Source organism: Chiloscyllium plagiosum, unplaced genomic scaffold, assembly GCF_037043375.1.
Source record: "Chiloscyllium plagiosum isolate Xiang-an unplaced genomic scaffold, Cpla_swu_hap1 HiC_scaffold_15, whole genome shotgun sequence".
Taxonomy (NCBI): Eukaryota; Metazoa; Chordata; class Chondrichthyes; order Orectolobiformes; family Hemiscylliidae; genus Chiloscyllium; species Chiloscyllium plagiosum.
The window spans coordinates 66204280-66228060 of NW_028270153.1; the positions used below are offsets into that span (position 1 = coordinate 66204280).

The window sequence follows — 23781 nt, forward strand, 5'->3', positions numbered from 1 at the left end:
TGTGTGTGTGAGAGTGGGTGTGTTTTGGACAGGGTACAGTGTGTGTGTGTGAGAGTGGGTGTGTTTTGGATGGGGTACAGTGTGTGTGTGTGAGAGTGGGTGTGTTTTGGACGGGCTACTGTGTGTGTGTGAGAGTGGGTGTGTTTTGGATGGGGTACTGTGTGTGTGTGTGTGAGAGTGGGTGTGTTTTGGACGGGGTACAGTGTGTGTGTGAGAGTGGGTGTGTTTTGGATGGGGTACAGTGTGTGTGTGTGAGAGTGGGTGTGTTTTGGATGGGGTACAGTGTGTGTGTGTGAGAGTAGGTGTGTTATGGATGGGGTACAGTGTGTGTTTGAGAGTGGGTGTGTTTTGGATGGGGTACAGTGTGTGTGTGTGAGAGTGGGTGTGTTTTGGACGGGGTACAGTGTGTGTGTGTGAGAGTGGGTGTGTTTTGGATGGGGTACAGTGTGTGTGTGTGAGAGTGGGTGTGTTTTGGACGGGGTACAGTGTGTGTGTGTGAGAGTGGGTGTGTTTTGGATGGGGTACAGTGTGTGTGAGAGTGGGTGTGTTTTGGATGGGGTACAGTGTTTGTGTGAGAGTGGGTGTGTTTTGGATGGGGTACAGTGTGTGTGTGTGAGAGTGGGTGTGTTTTGGATGGGGTACAGTGTGTGTGTGTGAGAGTAAGTGTGTTTTGGATGGGGTACAGTGTGTGTGTGTGAGAGTAAGTGTGTTTTGGATGGGGTACAGTGTGTGTGTGAGAGAGTGGGTGTGTTTTGGATGGGGTACAGTGTGTGTGTGTGAGAGTAAGTGTGTTTTGGATGGGGTACAGTGTGTGTGTGAGAGAGTGGGTGTGTTTTGGATGGGGTACAGTGTGTGTGTGTGAGAGTGGGTGTGTTTTGGATGGGGTACAGTGTGTGTGTGTGAGAGTAAGTGTGTTTTGGATGGGGTACAGTGTGTGTGAGAGAGAGTGGGTGTGTTTTGGATGGGGTACAGTGTTTGTGTGAGAGTGGGTGAGTTTTGGACGGGGTACAGTGTGTGTGTGTGTGAGAGTGGGTGTGTTTTGGATGGGGTACAGTGTGTGTGTGTAAGAGTAGGTGTGTTTTGGATGGGGTACTGTGTGTGTGTGTGAGAGTGGGTGTGTTTTGGATGGGGTACAGTGTGTGTGTGAGAGTGGGTGTGTTTTGGATGGGGTACAGTGTGTGTGCGTGAGAGTGGGTGTGTTGTGGATGGGGTACAGTGTGTGTGTGTGTGTGAGAGAGTGGGTGTGTTTTGGATGGGGTACAGTGTGTTTGTGTGAGAGTGGGTGTGTTTTGGATGGGGTACAGTGTGTGTGTGTGTGAGAGTGGGTGTGTTTTGGATGGGGTACAGTGTGTGTGTGTGAGAGTGGGTGTGTTTTGGATGGGGTACAGTGTGTGTGTGTGTGAGAGTGGGTGTGTTTTGGATGGGGTACAGTGTGTGTGAGAGTGGGTGTGTTTTGGATGGGATACAGTGTGTGTGTGTGTGAGAGTGGGTGTGTTTTGGATGGGGTACTGTGTGTGTTTGTGAGAGTGGGTGTGTTTTGGACGCGGTACTGTGTGTGTGTGTGAGAGTGGGTGTGTTTTGGATGGGGTACTGTGTGTGTGTGTGTGTGTGTGAGAGTGGGTGTGTTTTGGATGGGGTACTGTGTGTGTGTGTGAGAGTGGGTGTGTTTTGGATGGGGTACAGTGTGTGTGTGTGTGAGAGTGGGTGTGTTTTGGATGGGGTACAGTGTGTGTGTGTGAGAGTGGGTGTGTTTTGGATGGGGTACTGTGTGTGTGTGAGAGTGGGTGTGTTTTGGATGGGGTACAGTGTGTGTGTGTGTGAGAGTGGGTGTGTTTTGGATGGGGTACAGTGTGTGTGTGTGAGAGTGGGTGTGTTTTGGATGGGGTACTGTGTGTGTGTGTGAGAGTGGGTGTGTTTTGGATGGGGTACTGTGTGTGTGTGAGAGTGGGTGTGTTTTGGATGGGGTACTGTGTGTGTGTGTGAGAGTGGGTGTGTTTTGGACGGGGTACAGTCTGTGTGTGTGTGTGAGAGTGGGTGTGTTTTGGATGGGGTACAGTGTGTGTGTGTGAGAGTGGGTGTGTTTTGGATGGGGTACTGTGTGTGTGTGAGAGTGGGTGTGTTTTGGATGGGGTACAGTGTGTGTGTGAGAGTGGGTGTGTTTTGGATGGGGTACAGTGTTTGTGTGAGAGTGGGTGTGTTTTGGATGTGGTACAGTGTGTGTGTGTGAGAGTGGGTGTGTTTTGGATGGGGTACAGTGTTTGTGTGAGAGTGGGTGAGTTTTGGATGGGGTACAGTGTGTGTGTGTGTGAGAGTGGGTGTGTTTTGGATGGGGTACAGTGTGTGTGTGTGAGAGTGGGTGTGTTTTGGACGGGGTACAGTGTGTGTGTGTGTGTGTGAGAGTGTGTGTGTTTTGGATGGGGTACAGTGTGTGTGTGTGTGAGAGTGGGTGTGTTTTGGATGGGATACTGTGTGTGTGTGAGTGTGGGTGTGTTTTGGATGGGGTACAGTGTGTGTGTTTGAGAGTGGGTGTGTTTTGGATGGGGTACTGTGTGTGTGAGAGTGGGTGTGTTTTGGATGGGGTACAGTGTGTGTGTGTGAGAGTGGGTGTGTTTTGGATGGGGTACAGTGTGTGTGTGTGAGAGTGGGTGTGTTTTGGATGGGGTACAGTGTGTGTGTGTGAGAGTGGGTGTGTTTTGGATGGGGTACTGTGTGTGTGTGTGAGAGTGGGTGTGTTTTGGACGGGGTACAGTGTGTGTGTGTGTGTGAGAGTGGGTGTGTTTTGGATGGGGTACAGTGTGTGTGTGTGAGAGTGGGTGTGTTTTGGATGGGGTACAGTGTTTGTGTGAGAGTGGGTGTGTTTTGGACGGGGTACAGTGTGTGTGTGTGAGAGTGGGTGTGTTTTGGATGGGGTACAGTGTGTGTGTGAGAGAGTGGGTGTGTTTTGGATGGGGTACTGTGTGTGTGTGAGAGTGGGTGTGTTTTGGACGGGGTACAGTGTGTGTGTGAGAGAGTGGGTGTGTTTTGGATGGGGTACAGTGTGTGTGTGTGAGAGTGGGTGTGTTTTGGATGGGGTACAGTGTGTGTGTGTGAGAGTGGGTGTGTTTTGGATGGGGTACAGTGTGTGTGTGTGAGAGTGGGTGTGTTTTGGACGGGGTACAGTGTGTGTGTGTGAGAGTGGGTGTGTTTTGGATGGGGTACAGTGTGTGTGTGTGAGAGTGGGTGTGTTTTGGACGGGCTACAGTGTGTGTGTGTGAGAGTGGGTGTGTTTTGGATGGGGGACTGTGTGTGTATGTGTGTGAGAGCGGGTGTGTTTTGGATGGGGTACTGTGTGTGTGTGTGAGAGTGGGTGTGTTTTGGACGGGCTACTGTGTGTGTGTGAGAGTGGGTGTGTTTTTTTGACGGGGTACAGTGTGTGTGTGTGAGAGTGGGTGTGTTTTGGATGGGGGACTGTGTGTGTGTGTGTGTGAGAGTGGGTGTGTTTTTTTGACGGGGTACAGTGTGTGTGTGTATGAGAGTGGGTGTGTTTTGGACGGGCTACTGTGTGTGTGTGAGAGTGGGTGTGTTTTGGATGGGGTACTGTGTGTGTGTGTGTGTGAGAGTGGGTGTGTTTTGGATGGGGTACAGTGTGTGTGTGTGTGAGAGTGGGTGTGTTTTTTTGACGGGGTACAGTGTGTGTGTGTGAGAGTGGGTGTGTTTTGGACAGGGTACAGTGTGTGTGTGTGAGTGGGTGTGTTTTGGATGGGGTACAGTGTGTGTGTGTGAGAGTGGGTGTGTTTTGGACGGGCTACTGTGTGTGTGTGAGAGTGGGTGTGTTTTGGATGGGGTACTGTGTGTGTGTGTGTGAGAGTGGGTGTGTTTTGGACGGGGTACAGTGTGTGTGTGAGAGTGGGTGTGTTTTGGATGGGGTACAGTGTGTGTGTGTGAGAGTGGGTGTGTTTTGGATGGGGTACAGTGTGTGTGTGTGAAAGTAGGTGTGTTTTGGATGGGGTACAGTGTGTGTTTGAGAGTGGGTGTGTTTTGGATGGGGTACAGTGTGTGTGTGTGAGAGTGGGTGTGTTTTGGACGGGGTACAGTGTGTGTGTGTGAGAGTGGGTGTGTTTTGGATGGGGTACAGTGTGTGTGTGTGAGAGTGGGTGTGTTTTGGACGGGGTACAGTGTGTGTGTGTGAGAGTGGGTGTGTTTTGGATGGGGTACAGTGTGTGTGAGAGTGGGTGTGTTTTGGATGGGGTACAGTGTTTGTGTGAGAGTGGGTGTGTTTTGGATGGGGTACAGTGTGTGTGTGAGAGAGTGGGTGTGTTTTGGATGGGGTACAGTGTTTGTGTGAGAGTGGGTGAGTTTTGGACGGGGTACAGTGTGTGTGTGTGTGAGAGTGGGTGTGTTTTGGATGGGGTACAGTGTGTGTGTGTAAGAGTAGGTGTGTTTTGGATGGGGTACTGTGTGTGTGTGTGAGAGTGGGTGTGTTTTGGATGGGGTACAGTGTGTGTGTGAGAGTGGGTGTGTTTTGGATGGGGTACAGTGTGTGTGTGTGAGAGTGGGTGTGTTGTGGATGGGGTACAGTGTGTGTGTGTGTGTGAGAGAGTGGGTGTGTTTTGGATGGGGTACAGTGTGTTTGTGTGAGAGTGGGTGTGTTTTGGATGGGGTACAGTGTGTGTGTGTGTGAGAGTGGGTGTGTTTTGGATGGGGTACAGTGTGTGTGTGTGAGAGTGGGTGTGTTTTGGATGGGGTACAGTGTGTGTGTGTGTGAGAGTGGGTGTGTTTTGGATGGGGTACAGTGTGTGTGAGAGTGGGTGTGTTTTGGATGGGATACAGTGTGTGTGTGTGTGAGAGTGGGTGTGTTTTGGATGGGGTACTGTGTGTGTTTGTGAGAGTGGGTGTGTTTTGGACGGGGTACTGTGTGTGTGTGTGAGAGTGGGTGTGTTTTGGATGGGGTACTGTGTGTGTGTGTGTGTGAGAGTGGGTGTGTTTTGGATGGGGTACTGTGTGTGTGTGTGAGAGTGGGTGTGTTTTGGATGGGGTACAGTGTGTGTGTGTGTGAGAGTGGGTGTGTTTTGGATGGGGTACAGTGTGTGTGTGTGAGAGTGGGTGTGTTTTGGATGGGGTACTGTGTGTGTGTGAGAGTGGGTGTGTTTTGGATGGGGTACAGTGTGTGTGTGTGAGAGTGGGTGTGTTTTGGATGGGGTACAGTGTGTGTGTGTGAGAGTGGGTGTGTTTTGGATGGGGTACTGTGTGTGTGTGTGAGAGTGGGTGTGTTTTGGATGGGGTACTGTGTGTGTGTGAGAGTGGGTGTGTTTTGGATGGGGTACTGTGTGTGTGTGTGAGAGTGGGTGTGTTTTGGACGGGGTACAGTCTGTGTGTGTGTGTGAGAGTGGGTGTGTTTTGGATGGGGTACAGTGTGTGTGTGTGAGAGTGGGTGTGTTTTGGATGGGGTACTGTGTGTGTGTGAGAGTGGGTGTGTTTTGGATGGGGTACAGTGTGTGTGTGAGAGTGGGTGTGTTTTGGATGGGGTACAGTGTTTGTGTGAGAGTGGGTGTGTTTTGGATGTGGTACAGTGTGTGTGTGTGAGAGTGGGTGTGTTTTGGATGGGGTACAGTGTTTGTGTGAGAGTGGGTGTGTTTTGGATGGGGTACAGTGTGTGTGTGAGAGTGGGTGTGTTTTGGATGGGGTACAGTGTTTGTGTGAGAGTGGGTGTGTTTTGGATGGGGTACAGTGTGTGTGTGAGAGAGTGGGTGTGTTTTGGATGGGGTACAGTGTTTGTGTGAGAGTGGGTGAGTTTTGGATGGGGTACAGTGTGTGTGTGTGTGAGAGTGGGTGTGTTTTGGATGGGGTACAGTGTGTGTGTGTGAGAGTGGGTGTGTTTTGGATGGGGTACTGTGTCTGTGTGAGAGTGGGTGTGTTTTGGACGGGGTACAGTGTGTGTGTGTGTGTGTGAGAGTGTGTGTGTTTTGGATGGGGTACAGTGTGTGTGTGTGTGAGAGTGGGTGTGTTTTGGATGGGATACTGTGTGTGTGTGAGAGTGGGTGTGTTTTGGATGGGGTACAGTGTGTGTGTTTGAGAGTGGGTGTGTTTTGGATGGGGTACTGTGTGTGTGAGAGTGGGTGTGTTTTGGATGGGGTACAGTGTGTGTGTGTGAGAGTGGGTGTGTTTTGGATGGGGTACAGTGTGTGTGTGTGAGAGTGGGTGTGTTTTGGATGGGGTACAGTGTGTGTGTGTGAGAGAGTGGGTGTGTTTTGGATGGGGTACAGTGTGTGTGTGAGAGAGTGGGTGTGTTTTGGATGGGGTACAGTGTGTGTGTGAGAGAGTGGGTGTGTTTTGGATGGGGTACAGTGTGTGTGTGAGAGAGTGGGTGTGTTTTGGATGGGGTACAGTGTGTGTGTGTGAGAGTGGGTGTGTTTTGTATGGGGTACAGTGTGTGTGTGAGAGTGGGTGTGTTTTGGATGGGGTACAGTGTGTGTGTGTGAGAGTGGGTGTGTTTTGGATGGGGTACAGTGTGTGTGTGTGAGAGTGGGTGTGTTTTGGATGGGGTACAGTGTGTGTGTGTGAGAGTGGGTGTGTTTTGGATGGGGTACAATGTGTGTGTGTGAGAGTGGGTGTGTTTTGGATGGGGTACAGTGTGTGTGTGTGAGAGAGTGGGTGTGTTTTGGATGGGGTACAGTGTGTGTGTGTGAGAGTGGGTGTGTTTTGGATGGGGTACAGTGTGTGTGTGAGAGAGTGGGTGTGTTTTGGATGGGGTACAGTGTGTGTGTGTGAGAGTGGGTGTGTTTTGGATGGGGTGTGCATAGCAGCACTGACTGAACAGCAGCACTTCACTAAATCACTGTTACTTTTCCTCTGCCTCCCTGTTACTGTCACTGTTAGTAATTGCTCATTCCTTACACCATTGTTAATGTTGTTACTCCATTTTGTCTCATCGTTAGCCATTGTAATCCTCACTGTAATGCACTCTTAGTCATTGTTTCCCTCACTGCCATCATATACTTGCTATTACGCGCAATCCATTACTTGCCACTAAGCGTCCCCATTAATAGCTACTCACCCTCCCAGCCCATTATCCACTCCTTTGACTGTCCAACTGTTCTTCTCTCTCTTTAGTCTCTAGCCCCACCTCGCATTTACTCCTTCCCCCGTCCCTCCACCTGATCTTCTGCAGATAAACCAACATTTTCCTCGCTACTATTAGTTCTGAGGAAGGGTCACTCAACCCAAAATGTTAATTCTGATTTCTGTCCACAGACGCTGCCAGACCTGCTGAGCTTTTCCAGCAGCTTATGTTCTTGTTTCTGATTTACAGCATCTGCAGTTCCTTTGGTTTTCTCTCACTGTATTTCACTGTTAAATATTGTTATTCTTTATTTTATCTCTCTGCCAGTCATTAGTACTGTCAGCAGATCAAACCACCTGTCACTGTTACTGTCACTTTATTTTACTTTAGTGTCTCTCATTGTTCTCATTAGTATTCTCACTCTCGCTGTTTCTCATTGTTACCCTTACTGTATCCCACTGTTACTCTTCCTGTGGGTTGTCATCTACTGTTTGTCATTCTCACTCTTGCTGTATAAACCACTGCTTCTCAATGTTCAACTTACTTCACCTCAATGTCGCTCTAAACCTCTGTTAAACTAATTCTATTCCAAAGCAAGTCTTTGTGATTCTGTGCCCTGTCAGATTGTTATTCTCATTGTATGTCACAGCAGTCTCTATAACGATGACTGTATCTCAGTGCCAATCTGCGTTGCTCTGGACTGTACCTTTCTTGGGAGATTTACATGAAGGACGACATCTATTCTTGCAGCATTTCTTCTTCCCTTCACAGTCAGTGTCATCGATACATTTATCTGCACAGAGTCCTTTTTCAGTAGGTTTAAAAGGATTGTAACCCAATCCTTTTGTATCTGAGGAAGCTAAACACATCACAGTTCGGGTTGGAGACAAGTTCAAACATAAAATTAACTCTCACAATTCCTGTTTTAGTACCCATTGTATCCAGTGCTGACCCCTGTTATTCCCTCCACCACCACCTTCTGTCTCCTACCTTCAAGCCAATTTGTATCCAATTGGCTATCTCCCTCTGGGTTCCATGTGATCCAACCTTATTAACCAGTCTACCATGTGAAGTCTTGTCGAACGCTTTGCTGAAGTCCACATAGACAATGTCTACTGCTCTCCTTTGTCACCTCTTCAAAAAACTCAATCAAGTCAGTGAGATATAATATCCCGGAGGCCTCACCTTCATTCCCCTATGCTCTCGGATTAATGAGTTCAACACGCGGCGTGACATCGAACAATTCTTCCGCCGCCTTCGCCTCCGTGCCTACTTCTTTAACCAAGACTCTCGCCCACCCTCTGACGACCCCTTCTCCCACCTCCAACACACCCCATCCACCTGGACACCCCGTGCTGGCCTCCTACCTGCCCTCGACCTCTTCATAGCCAACTGCCGCCGCGATATTAACCGCCACCTGAACTCCCCCACCCCTCTCACCCACTCCAACCTCTCACCCTCGGAATGCGCAGCCCTCCACTCCCTCCGTTCCAACCCCAACCTCAAACCAGCAGACAAGGGAGGCGCGGTAGTAGTTTGGCGCACCGACCTCTACACCGCTGAGGCCAAACGCCAGCTCGCAGATACCTCCTCCTACTGCCCCCTTGACCATGACCCCACCCCCCACCACCAAACCATCATCTCCCAGACCATCCATAACCTCATCACCTCAGGGGACCTCCCATCCACCGCCTCCAACCTCATAGTCCCACAACCCCACACCGCCCGCTTCTACCTCCTGTCCAAAATCCACAAACCTGACTGCCCCGGCCGACCCATTGTCTCCGCCTGCTCCTGCCCCACCAAACTCATCTCTGCGTACCTTGACACCGTCCTGTCCCCCTTAGTCCAAGAACTCCCCACCTACGTTCGGGACACCACCCACGCCCTCCACCTGCTCCATGATTTTCGCTTCCCCAGCCCCCAACGCCTTATTTTCACCATGGACATCCAGTCCCTGTACACCTCCATCCCCCATCACAAAGGACTCAAAGCCCTCCGCTTCTTCCTTTCCCGCCGTACCGACCAGTACCCTTCCACCGACACCCTCCTTCGACTGACTGAACTGGTCCTCACCCTGAACAACTTCTCTTTCCAATCCTCCCACTTCCTCCAAACCAAAGGAGGCATCCGCATGGGCCCCAGCTATGCCTGCCTCTTCGTAGGATATGTGGAACAGTCCATCTTCCGCAACTACACTGGCACCACTCCCCACCTTTTCCTCCGCTACATCGATGACTGTATCGGCGCCGCCTCGTGCTCCCACGAGGAAGTTGAACAGTTCATCCACTTCACCAACACCTTCCACCCCGACCTCAAATTCACCTGGACAGTCTCAGATTCCTCCCTCCCCTTCCTCGACCTTTCCATTTCTATCTCAGGCGACCGAATCAACACGGACATCTACCGACCGACTCCCACAGCTACCTGGACTACACCTCCTCCCATCCTGCCCCCTGTAAAAATGCCATCCCATTCTCCCAATTCCTTCGACTCTGCTGCATCTGCTCCCAGGAGGACCAGTTCCAAATCCGTACAACCCAGATGGCCTCCTTCTTCAAGGACCGCAATTTCCCGCCCGACGTGGTCGACGATGCTCTCCACCGCATCTCTTCCACTTCCCGCTCCCGCCCTTGAGCCCCGCCCCTCCAACCGCCACCAGGACAGAACCCCACTGGTCCTCACCTACCACCCCACCAATCTCCATGAACAGCGCATCATCCGCCGTCATTTCCGCCACCTCCAATCGGACCCCACCACCAAGGATATATTTCCCTCCCCTCCCCTATCAGCATTCCGTAAAGACCACTCCCTCCGTGACTCCCTCGTCAGGTCCACACCCCCCACCAACCCAACCTCCACTCCCGGCACCTTCCCCTGCAATCGCAGGAGGTGCAAGACTTGCGCCCACACTTCCCCCCTCACCTCCCCCCAAGGCCCCAAAGGAAACTTCCATATCCGCCACAGATTCACCTGCACCTCCACACACATCATCTATTGCATCCTCTGCACCCGATGTGGCCTCCTCTATATTGGGGAGACAGGCCGGCTACTTGTGGAGCGTTTCAGAGAACACCTCTGGGACACCCGGACCAACCAACCCAACCACCCTGTGGCTCAACACTTCAACTCCCCCTCCCAATCCACCAAGGACATGCAGGTCTTTGGACTCCTCCATCGCCAGACCACAACAACACGACGGTTGGAGGAAGAGCGCCTCATCTTCCGCCTAGGAACCCTCCAACCACAAGGGATGAACTCGGATTTCACCAGTTTCCTCATTTCCCCTCCCCCCACCTTGTCTCAGTCAAATCCATCGAACTCAGCACCGCCTTCCTAACCTGCAATCTTCTTCCTGACCTCTCCGCCCCCACCCCAGTCTGACCTATCAGCCTCACCTTGACCTCTTTCCACCTATCACATTTCCGACGCCCCTCCCCCAAGTCCCTCCTCCCTACCTTTTATCTTAGCCTGCTGGACACACTTTCCTCATTCCTGAAGAAGGGCTTATGCCCGAAACGTCGATTCTCCTGTTCCCTGGATGCTGCCTGACCTGCTGCGCTTTTCCAGCAACACATTTTCAGGTATAATATCCCATTCACCAACCCGTTGTGTCCAGTGCTGATCCTTATTATTCTCTGTGTAATTTAGTACTAGCTGACCCGATAAACCTCAAGAATAATGCCTGTTATTCCCTTTGCACCTCAATAACAATCATTTTTAGTCACCTAATCACTGTTACTCACAGTATGCCTTTTTACAATATATGTTAATGATATAGAAGATGGTATCAGCAATAACATTAGCAAATTTGCTGATGATACAAAGCTGGGAGGCAGGGTGAAATGTGAGGAGGATGTTAGGAGATTACAGGGTGACCTGGACAAGTTAGGTGAGTGGGCAGATGCATGGCAGATGCAGTTTAATGTGGATAAATGTATGGTTATCCACTTTGGTGGCAAGAACAGGAAGGCAGATTACTACCTCAATGGAATCAATTTAGGTAAAGGGGCAGTTCAGAGAGACCTGGGTGTTCTTGTACACCAGTCAATGAAGGCAAGCATGCAGGTACAGCAGGTAGTGAAGAAGGCTAATAGCATGCTGGCCTTCATAACAAGAGGAATTGAGTATAGAAGCAAAGAGGTGCTTCTGCAGCTGTGTAGGGCCCTGGTGAGACCACACCTGGAGTACTCTGTGCAGTTCTGGTCTCCAAATTTGAGGAAAGACATTCTGGCTATTGAGGGAGTGCAGCGTAGGTTCATGAGGTCAATTCCTGGAATGGCAGGATTACCTTACACTGAAAGACTGAAGCGACTGGGCTTGTATACCCTTGAGTTTAGAAGACTGAGAGGGGATCTGATTGAGACATATAAGATTATGAAAGGATTGGACACTCTGGCAGCAGGAAACATCTTTCCGCTGATGGGTGAGTGCCGAACCAGAGGACACAGCTTAAAAATACGGGGTAAACCATTTAGGACAGAGATGAGGAGAAATTTCTTCACCCAGAGAGTGGTGTGTGTGTGGAATGCTCTGCCCCAGAGGGCAGTGGAGGCCCAGTCTCTGGATTCCTTTAAGAAAGAGTTGGATAGAGCTCTCAAGGATAATGGAATCCAGGGTTATGGAGATAAGGCAGGAACAGGATACTGATTAGGAATGATCAGTCATGATTATATTGAATGGCGGTGCAGGCTCGAAGGGCAGAATGGCCTACTCCTGCACCTATTGTCTATTGTCTATTGTCTATTCTATTGCCTCAGGAATAATAACGTTACTCTCTGTATACTTTAATAGTAATGACTGTTACTCCCTCAATCTGTCAACAACAATTCTTGTCACTCTTTATATATCACAATATTTAATCCCAAACTAATCCCCATTGCTTTCAATATATCAAGCCCTGTTACTATCTCTGTAATCTCTGTTTTGGGGTGGCACGGTGGCTCAGTGGTTGGCACTACTGCCTCACAGCACCAGGGTCCCAGGGCGACTGTCTGTGTGGAGTTTGGACATTCTCCCCGTGTCTGCGTGGGTTTCCTCCGGGTGCTGGTCAGCCAGTCTCTGTGATGTAACGAGATGTGCCTTTAAGGGGGATTTGTTTTGTCCTGGCTCTCTTAAAGAGGGATGTTATAAATCTGGTGCCGAGAGGTCCGCTCCATGGAAAAGCAGGGTAAATAGCTTTGGGGTTTCTTTTATTTTAATATTAGACAAAAGAGGCAGGAGTGGGTGGAGTCAGGCTCACACAGAGCCAGGGCTTTAGTTTTGCTTTCAGTTGGTCAAGTTGGTGGGGGGCCGGGGTGGAGGGGTTTTGGAATTGAAGTTGCTAGATACATCTCTCTCTCTGCTGCTGCAGCAAAAAGTTTGAGTTCTCGCTCTCTGCTGCTAAATTCATTCTGTCGGTGTTCCTTCTCCTGGACTGGAGGAGATTGCAAGTGAGGCAAATCTGTTTTGCTGAATACGCCTTTGCCAAGGGTGTGATTATGCGATGCTGCTATATTGAAACAGTGGATGAGTAGTAGTTAAAAATATATTTTTTGTTACATATTTCAATAGAGTTGAAGTTATTCCAATTATTTCTTTCTTTGTGTTTTAACTGTGGTATAAGAATAAAGCGTCTTTTGCTTGAAGCCCTAGTGGTGTGACCAACTGAATTGCATAAAGACCATGGGCCCTTACACTTGCCTTTAAAGAGATAGTCTGGACTATCTCCTTGATAGAATCTGAGGGGGTTTGGTTTGGTCCATCATGGTGGTACCTGGTTGGATAGCATATGAAGATTCAGGAGCTGAGCTGATCTACTTATCTGGAGGAGTCAGCTTGTTGTATGGAGGCGTGAACTGGTAACTACGTGAGGCCAGCTCAATGAACAGGGCATTGACTGTATGGATTCAGCCTAACCACTGGCTTGTGGTGAAGTGTTAACATGTATTACAATTGAGTGAAGCCATTAGCAAATGGGGCGCTGTTGCCTGAAGGAGGGCCTTTTGTGGTGAAATTCTCCTGAGAATGGCCATCCAGGTGTGGGCTTTTTAGTTGTTTGATTTCTGGACATCAGGAAGAATAGTCACCAACCCCGATCCGCGTTGAGATCGCCCCAAAGGCAGGAGGGGAAAGGGGAAGCGTCCAATCCTGCCAGTGGATAGGAAAACTTGAACAATCTTATAGTGCCTTCCCTTCAATATACCAACCCACCAGAGCTGGATACAAATAGAGGCAGGACAAAAGAATAACTAACTAGCCAGTAACTTGGTGATCTCGGGTTTAATAAAACTGGTGCATGTTTAGCTGGACAAGGTTAAGGTTAGAGTCAGAGGGCGGTTGGGGTTCAACCACATTGTTGTCGTTCAAGAGTCATACAGAATTGTAGAATTTCATGGTACAGAAGGAGGCCATTTAGTCCACCACATCTGTACAGACTCCCGAAAGAGCTAGCCAGCTAGTCCCACTCTCCAGCCCAATCACAACGTAGCCCTCTAAATTCATCACCCACAAATATATATCCAACTCTCTTTTGAAACCTCCTGTGGAATCTTCCTCCACCCCTCTCCCCAGCACCGCACTCCAAATCCGAACAACTCTCCGAGTAAAGAGGTTTCTCTTCACCTCTCTCCTAGCTCTCTTGCTGAAAACCTTGAAATTGTGACCCCCCTTGACTGTCATTACCAACTAATATCCTTCATTACCATGTCAAAATTGTTCATAATTTTGAAAACCTCAATAAGGTCACCTTTTAATCCTTTCTGCTTCAAGGAATATAAGCCCAATTTCTCAAATCATTCTTTATATCTAAAAGCCCTCCTTCTTGGTATCGTTCTAGTAAATTTCCCTGCACTCTCTCAAGAGCCTAAACAATCTTCCTTAAATAAGGTGCCTCAGACTGGACACAATACTCCAAATATGGTCTAACCAATCATTTGTAGAGGTGTAGCATCACTTCTTTGAATTTGCGCTCTCTGCCTCTGTTTCTAAACACAAGGATCCTATAGGCCGCCTTAACAATTGTTTCAACTTGCCTGGCCACCTTCAGAGAATCATGCACATGAACCCCGAGGTCCCTCTGCTCCTGTATTCTCCTCACAGTTTTACCATTGATCCTATATTGTATCCTTATGCTTCTTCTATCAAAATGTGTTACTTCACGTTTCTCTAAATTGAAATTCATCTGCCGGATACCTGCTCATTTGAACAACTCGTTAATGTCTCTCTGAAGTCAGTCAGCATCATCCACTACTCTCCCTCGCTTCTATCATCTGCTAATTTAGAGATGTTACCCTCAAAACCCAACTCCAAATCCTTTATATAAATCAGAGAAGGCTAGGGTCCCAACATTAACCCCTGGAGAACACCATTTTCAAACTTGTCTCTGGTCTGAGAAATGGCCATCTCTCCAAGTAGGCCAAACCAGGTAAGAATGACAGATTTCCCTCCCTAAAGGATATTAGTAAACCAGATGGTTTTTGCAATCAACAGTGTTTCATGGTCATTGTTAGACTAGCTTTTAATTCTCAATTTGGGAATTGAATTCCCATGGTAGTAGACAGGATCTCATTGATGACCAGACATCACCACACCGGCGGTCCTTTCCCTATTACCTCACTGCAACTGAGAGAATGGAGGGGTGGTTGAAAAGCCACAAACGGCATTTGCTTGATGCAACGGAACAAGATTACAGCTCCGGAAATACCCAGAGGGAAGTACTCGCTTGGTGAAGTTGGGTGTCAACAGAAAGCAGGAGTTCTACCTGTGAGTGAGTACTGGAGCACAGTATTCGGAATCTGGGGGAGCAAGGATCCAGAAAAGGAGTATGATCAGAATAGGAACAGTTATTGAGGCAGCCCATGACAGAATAACCCTTGAGAGAATTTCAAGGCCAGATCAGCAGAAGTAAAGAATTGCATTCCCTTGTGAAGTTCAATGAGATTTGATGACCACATTGTGTCATAACATCTAAAGAAGGAATTGCTGAGAAACCCATAGGATTGATCATACTTGTGTATGATGTGTGCTGTAGGAGGTTGAATCACTATTGCCCATTTTTTACCAGTTAATTCTGAGTATTTGAAAGATGATGAATATGTACTGTGGATTATATTACTGTTCTAATTTATAAAGTATTGTTGTGTTCAAACCATGGCCTCTTGTGGCTTTATTCTCTTTGTAACTTCCCTGGAACTCACACTTCTCCTATTTTAATAATAAAGGTTCCTGGTCTCTACTAATTACATGATGCAGTGATCATATCTGAGATCACAACACAAGCTAACATAAAGGGGAATCCCACTGGTTTCTGTTGGTATGTACACAGCAAGAGTTGGAAGGTCATGTTGCAGCCAGCCAGGACATTGGTGAGGCCACTTTTGGAATACTGTGTTCAATTCTGGTCCCTGGGGAATAGGAATGATGTTGTGAAACTTGCAAGGGTTCAGAAAAGATTTACAAGGATGTTGCCAGGGTTGGAGGGTTTCAGCAATAGGACAAAGTTAAAAATCACACAACACCAGGTTATTGTCCAACAGGTTTATTTGGAAGCACTAGCTTTCGGAGCGTCGCTCCTTCATCGGGTGGTTGATGAAGGTGGTTGATGAGCCACCTGATGAAGGAGCGACGCTCCGAAAGCTAGTGCTTCCAATTAAACCTGTTGGACTATAACCTGGTGTTGTGTGGTCTTTTAGAATGGGTTTGCTGGTTTCAGTTCTTTGATATGTAAATCCCAGAACTTCTTTTAAGTCACATTCTCAAGATAACTTAAGGTTTTATAACAAAAGGTGGCATCTCAGCTCAGACAATGCTTTCAAGATGTGAGGTTACAGTCTGTCTGTATCCCAATCTTGAGTCAGACTGGTTCTATTTCCAAAGTGGAATTTACAAAATATTACATGAATTGACTGCCTGCAGGCTGCGCATTTTTTTGAGCAAAGTAGAATATATCTGCAACTACAATTCTGCAAATACAAATGCACCCCATAGACTTATATGTGTATGAGTGTGCAGGAGTGAGAGATAGATTAAGTGTGTGCATGTGAGTGTGTGTGTGTGAGTGTGAGTGCACATGTGAAAGTGTGTGTTTGTGTGTGTGTAAGCTTGGTAGAGTGTTTGCGTGAGTGTGACAGAGTATAAGCCTGTGAGAGGGTGCATGCATGGGTGTGAATGTGGGGGTAATATGTGTGTGCATGTGAAAGAACCAAAACCAGCAAATCCATTCTAAAAGATAAAGGACTTAGCAATCTAAGTTTGTCCAATATATCATTTCAGTTGCATGTAATCTTTTGCTAGAATTTCAGTGTCTTATGGCCCTGCTTTACAATGACCTGATGAAGGAGCAGCGCTCTGAAAGCTAGTGCTTCCAAATAAACCTGTTGGACTATAACCTGGTGTTGTGTGATTTGTAACTTTGAATTCCACAGTCCAACACCAGCTCCTCCAAATCATTGATCTATAAGGACAGACTGAATAGGCTGGGGCTATTTTCCCTGGAGTGTCAGAGGCTGAAAGGTGACCTCATAGATGCTTATAAAATCATGAGGGGCATGGATAGGATGAATAGCCAAGGTCTTTTCCCTAAGAAGAGGCAGTCAAAAAATAGAAGGAATAGGTTTAAGGTGAGAGGGAAAAATTTAAAAGGGACCTAAGGGACAACTTTTTCACACAGAGGGTGGTACGTATATGGAATGAGCTGTCAGAGGAAGTGGTGGAGGCTGGTACAATGACAGCAATTAAAAGGCATCTGGATGGGCACATGAGAAGGAAGGTTTACAGGGAAATGGGCCAACTGTTGGCAAATGGGGTCTGGATTAATTTAAGTTACATGGTCAGCATGGACGTGTTGGACCGAAGGGTTTATTTCCATGCTGTAGAGCTCCAGGACTTGAAGAGGGTGCTTATAGAAGGAATGGGGCCAATCAGAGGATTTACACATGGACGAAGAGGCATGTCCAACGTGTTAAATGAATATTTTGCATCTGTCTTTAAAAAAATTGAAGATGCTGCCTGACAGAGGAGGACACTCTTTCACCAGAAGGATTCAAAATTAATCAGAAGAAATCTGGCATAAATTGATAAGACATCTGGACCAGATGGGATGTGTCCGGGGATTTTGAAGGAAGGCAGGGTAGAAAGCGCAGAGGCAGTAGTTATAATATTTCAGTCTTCCCTGGATTCCTGGGAAGTGCTAGGAGACTGGAGGATGTATGGTCTTTGTCTGTTAAATTTGTAAGGATAATCCCAGCAGTTGCAGACTGATCACTTTAACTTCAATGGTGAGGAACCTTCTACAAATAATTATTCACAGCAGCATGATGGCTCAGTGGTTAGCACTGCTGCCTCACAGTGCCAGGGTTCCCGGTTCAATTCCAGCCTCGGGCCACTGTCTGTGTGGAGTGTGCACATTCTCCCCATGTCTGCATGGGTTTCCTCTGCGTGGTCTGGTTTCCTCCCACAGTGCCAAAGATGGTTAGTTGGATTGGCCATGTTAAATCGGCATGGATTTCTAAAGGGGAAATTCATGTTTAACTAATTTGCTAGAGATTCTTTGAAGAAGTAACAGAAAGGCTCAATAAGGGTAACACTATTGATGTGGTATACATGGACTTCTAGAAGGCAATGATACTGTGGCACACAATAATCTTATGAGGAAAGGTATAAAAGGGATAGTAGCAATGTGGATACAAAATTGGATGAGTGATAGGAAACAGAGAGTAATAATCAATTAAACAAATATAGAATGTTGTAGAAACTCAGTAAGTCAGGCAGCAGCTGTAGAGGGAAAACAGAAACAAACATTTTGAGTCCGGTTATGACTTTAGAATCAGATGGTCAATGAATAGTTTTAAGATTGGAGGAAGGTTTGTAGTGGACTTTCCTAAGGTTCAGTATTGGGATGCTTTCTTTTCCTGATGTTCATTTGGTGGTCCGGATTTTGGGGTGCAAGGTAAATTACGGAGCTTGCAGATGACACTAAACTTGGAAGTGAGCAGGACAGAGTGAGGGGAATGCTAAAAGGAGTGCAAGAGCAAGGAAGTAATGTTGAACTTGTACAAGATTCCTGCCAGACCTCAGCTGGAATATTGTGTGCAGTTGAGGGCACCACATTATAGCAAAGTTGGGAATGCTTTGAAGAGAGTGCAGCCGGGATTTACTGGGATGGCTGCTGGAGGGATGAGAAACTTCAGTGATGAGGATAAACTGGAGAAGTTGGGACTGATCTCCTCGGAGAGAAGAACGCTGAGAGGAGATCTGATCGAGGTTTCCAAAATCATGAGCGAATTGGGTAAAGTAGATAGGGAGAGGCTGGTCTATCATATCTTCCTCCCATCAAGACTCATGCTCTACCCCTCCTTTTGATGCATGTAGCCCCTCCCTCTCACCCTCTCCACTGTCCCACAATGCCAATGCTACATGGCCTACTCACTCGCTAAGAACATCTCAGTCCATCTCCTCCAGCTGCAGCCACACTTTCAACTCTGTCAGCCCCTTCCATCTCTCTTAATACCTCCCGTTCACTCAACAGTCCCCAAATGGGGCAGGAAGAGCTACTTCAGCCAGTGAGCTGCCTGGCACTAAACTCTCACCCCTTATGGGGAGACCACCCTGACTCTGACTGACTGCGTCTAAAAAAACATCCTCTGCACTCGTATCAGAGACTGCCCTTGGCTTACTGTGCAGGACCCTCAGTCTGAAAGCTATCTCCCTTACCTTGACTGAGGATGATGAACTGGCTTTGTGTCTGTAATAAATGACAAGGCAGTACAGAAATACAGTGAGCCTGGTATCTCTGCCTGAGGAGGGCAGACTGCAAAAAGCTTTGGGCATTAAAGAGAGTGAGTACAAAGAGAGTAAGTGAGCAGCCTTACGATGCTGGGTACTTGGTACAGTGTGGAACATGTTCTTGTAGCAAGGGGTTGGTGTGCCCCACAATCATACAGGGGCACTGTAGTGTGTACTGTATGTGGGTCAGAGCTGTGCCATACTGGCACAGGTGTGACTCCACCTTTGGTGGGTGTGGGGTGCATGCAGTCAGTGCCCTACATGGACTCTGGGAAGCAGGAGGTCTTGAGAAGTAAGTGGCGATCTGAAGTTGCCAGGTATCCGCTCTGACATCCACATCGGTAATTGTTGATGTCTCGTTTCCTCAAGGCAGGTGGTAGTTTGCATATTCATAAGGCAAGAGATGTCCTTTGTCAATCCACATTTCTCCTGTCCAACTGTTTGTTACTCTCACTATCTCAGTGACAGTTCCATATACTCTCACTGTATCTCATTTCCAGTCACTGCCACTCCCAGTACCAATCCCATCAATACAGTGATATTCTCTGGGTATCTAGCTGTTGTACTGTACCTTTCTTGGGAGTGATGCATGAATGGCCACATCCATTCTCACAGCATTTCTGATTCCCTGGGCAGTCACTGTCGACTGCACATATTTCCCCACACAGACGGACACCGACACTTTTCTGAGGACAAGACCCTGGTTTTCCTGAAGGAATGAAACACATCACAGTTAGGGCTGGAAATGTTTGTCAAATATCAAATTAATCCTTGCGGTTACTGGTCTGATATCCCCTGTGTGATCCCGGCACTCTTTGTGTCCCTTCTATTCTCTGTGAATGACGATACAAATCCCAATTACTCTGCATCTGCTTAATATTAATTGCCTTTATGAGGGTTGGGAGTTGAAAGCTAGAGGGCATATTTTTAAGGGGGGAGGAGAAAGATTTAAAAGGGACCCAGGGGCAATATTTTCACACATGTTTCGTGTGTGGAATGAACTGCCACAGGAAGTCATAGATGCTGGTAGAGTTTACAACATTTATAAGACATTTGGACAGGTACATGAACAGGAAACATTTAGAGGGATTGGGCCAAATGCAGGAAAGTGAGACTAGATTAACTTAGGGAACGTGATTGGCATAGACTAGTTGGACCGAAGGGTCTGTTTCTGTGCTGAGATTAGAGTGATGCCCACCCACTGTTTCTGTGCTGAGATTAGAGTGGTGCCCACCCACTGTTTCTGTGCTGAGATTAGAGTGATGCCCACCCACTGTTTCTGTGCTGAGATTAGAGTGGTGCCCACCCACTGTTTCTGTGCTGAGATTAGAGTGATGCCCACCCACTGTTTCTGTGCTGAGATTAGAGTGATGCCCACCCACTGTTTCTGTGCTGTGTGACTCGATGACTGTACTTGAGTACTAACCCCTGTTACTGTTTATATACAGGCATTTGATTATACAAATTAAGAACAGGAGTAGGCCATTCAGCCCCTTCAACCTGCTCAGTTATTCAGTAAGATCACGGCCGATCTGATTATTTCACATTTCTGCTTACTCCCGATAACCTTTCACCTCCTTTGCTTATCATTGATATATTTGCATCTGCCCTAAAAATATTCAAGCACTCTACTTCCAGCCCCTTTTCAGGTTCCAAAGGCCCACAACTTTCCACGGGAACAAGAATTCCCCTCATCTCTGTCTTAAAAAGGCATCATCCCCTTCTGTTTAAACATGATCCTCAGGACTGGTTTCTCCCATAGGACAAAACTCTGTCTCCATGTCTTCTTTGTAAAGACCCCTCAGGATCGAATGTGTTTCAATCCAGTTGTCTCTACTATAAACCCATAACACTATAGTGAAGTTACAGCACAGTTAGAGGCCACTTAGCCCATCATGTCTGTGCTAGTTGGATAAACGAGATGCCGATTTTAATCTTACGTTCCAGGACCTAGTCTGTGCAGATCCATGTTCCTCATCCATGTGATTGAAGCTTTTCACCTCCACACCCAAACTGGGTGGTGAATTCCAGACACCCATCGTTCTCCGGGTGAAAAATCTTTACTCATGTACCCCTAATCCTCCTACTAATCATTTGTGCCCCCTGTTAATGGACCAGACGCAACCCCCAACTCCTCCACACTCACCTCCAGGTGTTAGTTTAGTAAACCTTGTATTTACATCCTTCTTTACATAAGAAGATTGGTACTCCCTAAATGCAACTGCATAATTAATATGATCTCTCTGGAGTTCTGTTGAACTAGAGTCATAGAGTCATAGAGATGTACGGCATGGAAACAGACCCTTCAGTCCAACTCAACCATGCTAACCAGATATCCCAACCCAATCTAGTCCCACCTGTCAGCACCCGGCCCATATCCCTCCAAACCCTTCCTATTCATATACCCATCCAGATGCCTTTTAAATGTTGCAATTGTACCAGCCTCCACCACATCCTCTGGCAGCTCATTTCATACACATACCACCCTCTGGGGGAAAATGTTGCCTCTTAGGTCTCTTTTATATCTTTCCCCTCTCACCCTAAACCTATGCCCTCTAGTTCTGGAGTCCCCCACCCCAGGGAAAAGACCTTGCCTATTCAGAACATAGAGCATAGAACATGACAGCGCAGTACAGGCCCTCAGCCCTCGATGCTGCACTGACCTGTTAAACTAATCCGAAGCCTATCTATCCTGCACTATTCCATTTTCATCCACATGTTTATCCAATGAACCATTTAAATGCCCTTCGACCAAGTCCACTACTGTTGTAGGCAGGCTGTCCCACGCCCTTACTACTCTCTGAGTAAAGAAACTACCTCTGACATCTGACCCATATATATGACCCTTCAATTTAAAGCTATGTCCGCTTGTGCTAGCCATCACCATTCGAGGAAAAACCTCTCTGTCTACCCTATCTAACTCTCTGAATATCCTATCCCTCAGCCTCCAATGGTCCAGGGAAAACAGCCCCAGCCTATTCAGCCTCTCCCTATAGTTCAAACCCTCCAACCCAGGCAACTGAAGAATATCATCCCTCCTTTTAAGTTTGCCTCCTTTTGTGTTTGATAACATTAATGTTATCAAAATACTTTAATGATAACAAGAACATTTTATGAGCTTTGCTAATTCCTTGCTGTCGCTACGTACTAACCTTTTATGATCTATTCACAAACGAATCGACATTCCTCTGTGACCCAGAGCCCTGCAATCTGTTATAACTCTAAACTAGTCTTTGTTGTTCTCTGTGTACATTGCTGTCAATCTCGGTGCTCCTGGAGATACTGCAGTAAATCACTCACACTCAGAAATAAATTTCTGCAAATCCACTTGCATCGTGCTGTCAGTGTGGCTAGATCAAAACCCTGGAATTCCTTCCCTGCCAGCACCATGGGAGTACTGACAGCACCCCCTCCCTCCTCACCCCTCCCCCTCCCCCCACCCCCAGAATTGCACTCATACAACAATACAGCTCACCAGCTCCTTCTGCAGGGCAACTAGGGATGGGCAATAAATGCTGGCCCAGCCAGTGATGACCACATCCCATGAACAAGCAAAGTAATAAAATCACTGTCTAGCTCACTTCCATTCCCTGAGTGCTTGATCTCAGGCCCTTAATGAGTAAGGTGCACAGCTCCTTGAGAGTGGAATCACAGGTAGACAAGTGGTTTAGTGATTGGTCAGGACAGTGAGTACAGGAGTTGGGAGGTCATGTTGCAGCTGTACAGGACATTGGTTAGGTCACTTTTAGAATACTGCGTACAGTTCTGGTCACCCTGCTGCAGGAAGGATATTGTTAAACTTGAGAAGGTGTAGAAAATATTTACAAGGATGTGGCCGGGTTGGAGGATTTGAGCGATAGCGAGAGGCTGAACAGGCTGGGGCTGTTTTCCCTGGGGTGTCGGAGGCTGAGGGGTGACCTTATAGAGGTTTATAAAATCATGAGGGGCATGGATAGATCTTTTTCCCTGGGGTAGGTGAGTCCAAAACTAGAGGGCATAGATTTAAGATGAGAGGGGAAAGATTTCAAAAGGACCCAAGAGATAATGTTTTTTCATGCAGAGGGTGGTGTGTATATGGAATAAGTTGTTGGAGGAAGTGGTGGAGGCTGATACAATTACAGCATTTAAAAGGTATCTGGATGGGTATATGAATAGGAAGGATATAGAGGGATATGGGCCCAGTGCTGGAAAATGGGACTAGATTAATTTAGAATCTCTGGTCAGCATGGATGAATTAGGGATTGAGGGTTCTTGTGAGGTGCTAAATCCAAGTGAAGGACAAAAGTAAATAATAGCAGAAAACAAATAGACCAATCACTAAAGGGTGTGCCAAACGTTAGTGTAGCCATAAGAAGAAAATATCAGTTTGGTTTTATTTCCAGAGGCTGGAATTTGAAAAGTAACAAAAAGAACTTGATTTGCCTGCACCATTGAAGACAGTGTGCAGTTCCAGTCATCATTGTATAAAAAGATCTTAAGGGTGGACAGAAAATTTATAAATGATTTCAGGCTTACGCATCACGAAAGGATTGATAGGATGGGTCTCTATTACCATGTCCAGCGGACATTTTAAAATGACCGGTTTTGATCGAGAAGATACAGAGAGAATGGTTCCTCATGGAGGGGAAGAGTTGTCCACATAAGCTGATCCCCAAGAAATCCAGTTGGCCATTCAAAAGGAAGCTCTTTACACAGAGAGTGGTGAGAAGATGGCACTGGCCATGACAGGGAATGGGGAAGGTGAATAGTATTGACACACACAGGGGGAAACCTGATAAACATGGGAAGGAGAAGGTAATATAGAGTGATGATGATAGGTTTGTCAAGAAAGATGGCAAGACACAGGTGCAGAATAAATTCAGTGTCCCTATTACTCTCTGTGTCCTTTATACCATATTTGTACTTTTTGTTCCCTTGATAATAATCCCTTGTACACTCTGTGTAGATCTCTGTGAATCCTTAATATTCTGTGTGAAATA

At 47.2% G+C, this 23781-nt stretch overlaps 1 long non-coding RNA gene across 2 annotated transcripts in view; it reads right to left on the bottom strand.

Annotated features, from left to right (window-relative positions):
- Positions 1–22164, bottom strand: part of LOC122547445 (uncharacterized) — a 36951-nt gene extending 14787 nt beyond the window's left edge. The window contains exons 1-3 of one of the 2 annotated variants that reach the window (XR_015759500.1): positions 22103–22164; positions 19374–19511; positions 7746–7898 (exon numbers count right to left, since the gene is read on the bottom strand). This is a non-coding gene — a long non-coding RNA (uncharacterized LOC122547445). Of the gene's footprint in view, positions 1–7745; positions 7899–19373; positions 19512–21954 lie in introns of both variants that reach the window. The other variant, XR_015759501.1, reaches the window with a different exon arrangement.
- Positions 22165–23781: the final 1617 nt, after the last annotated feature.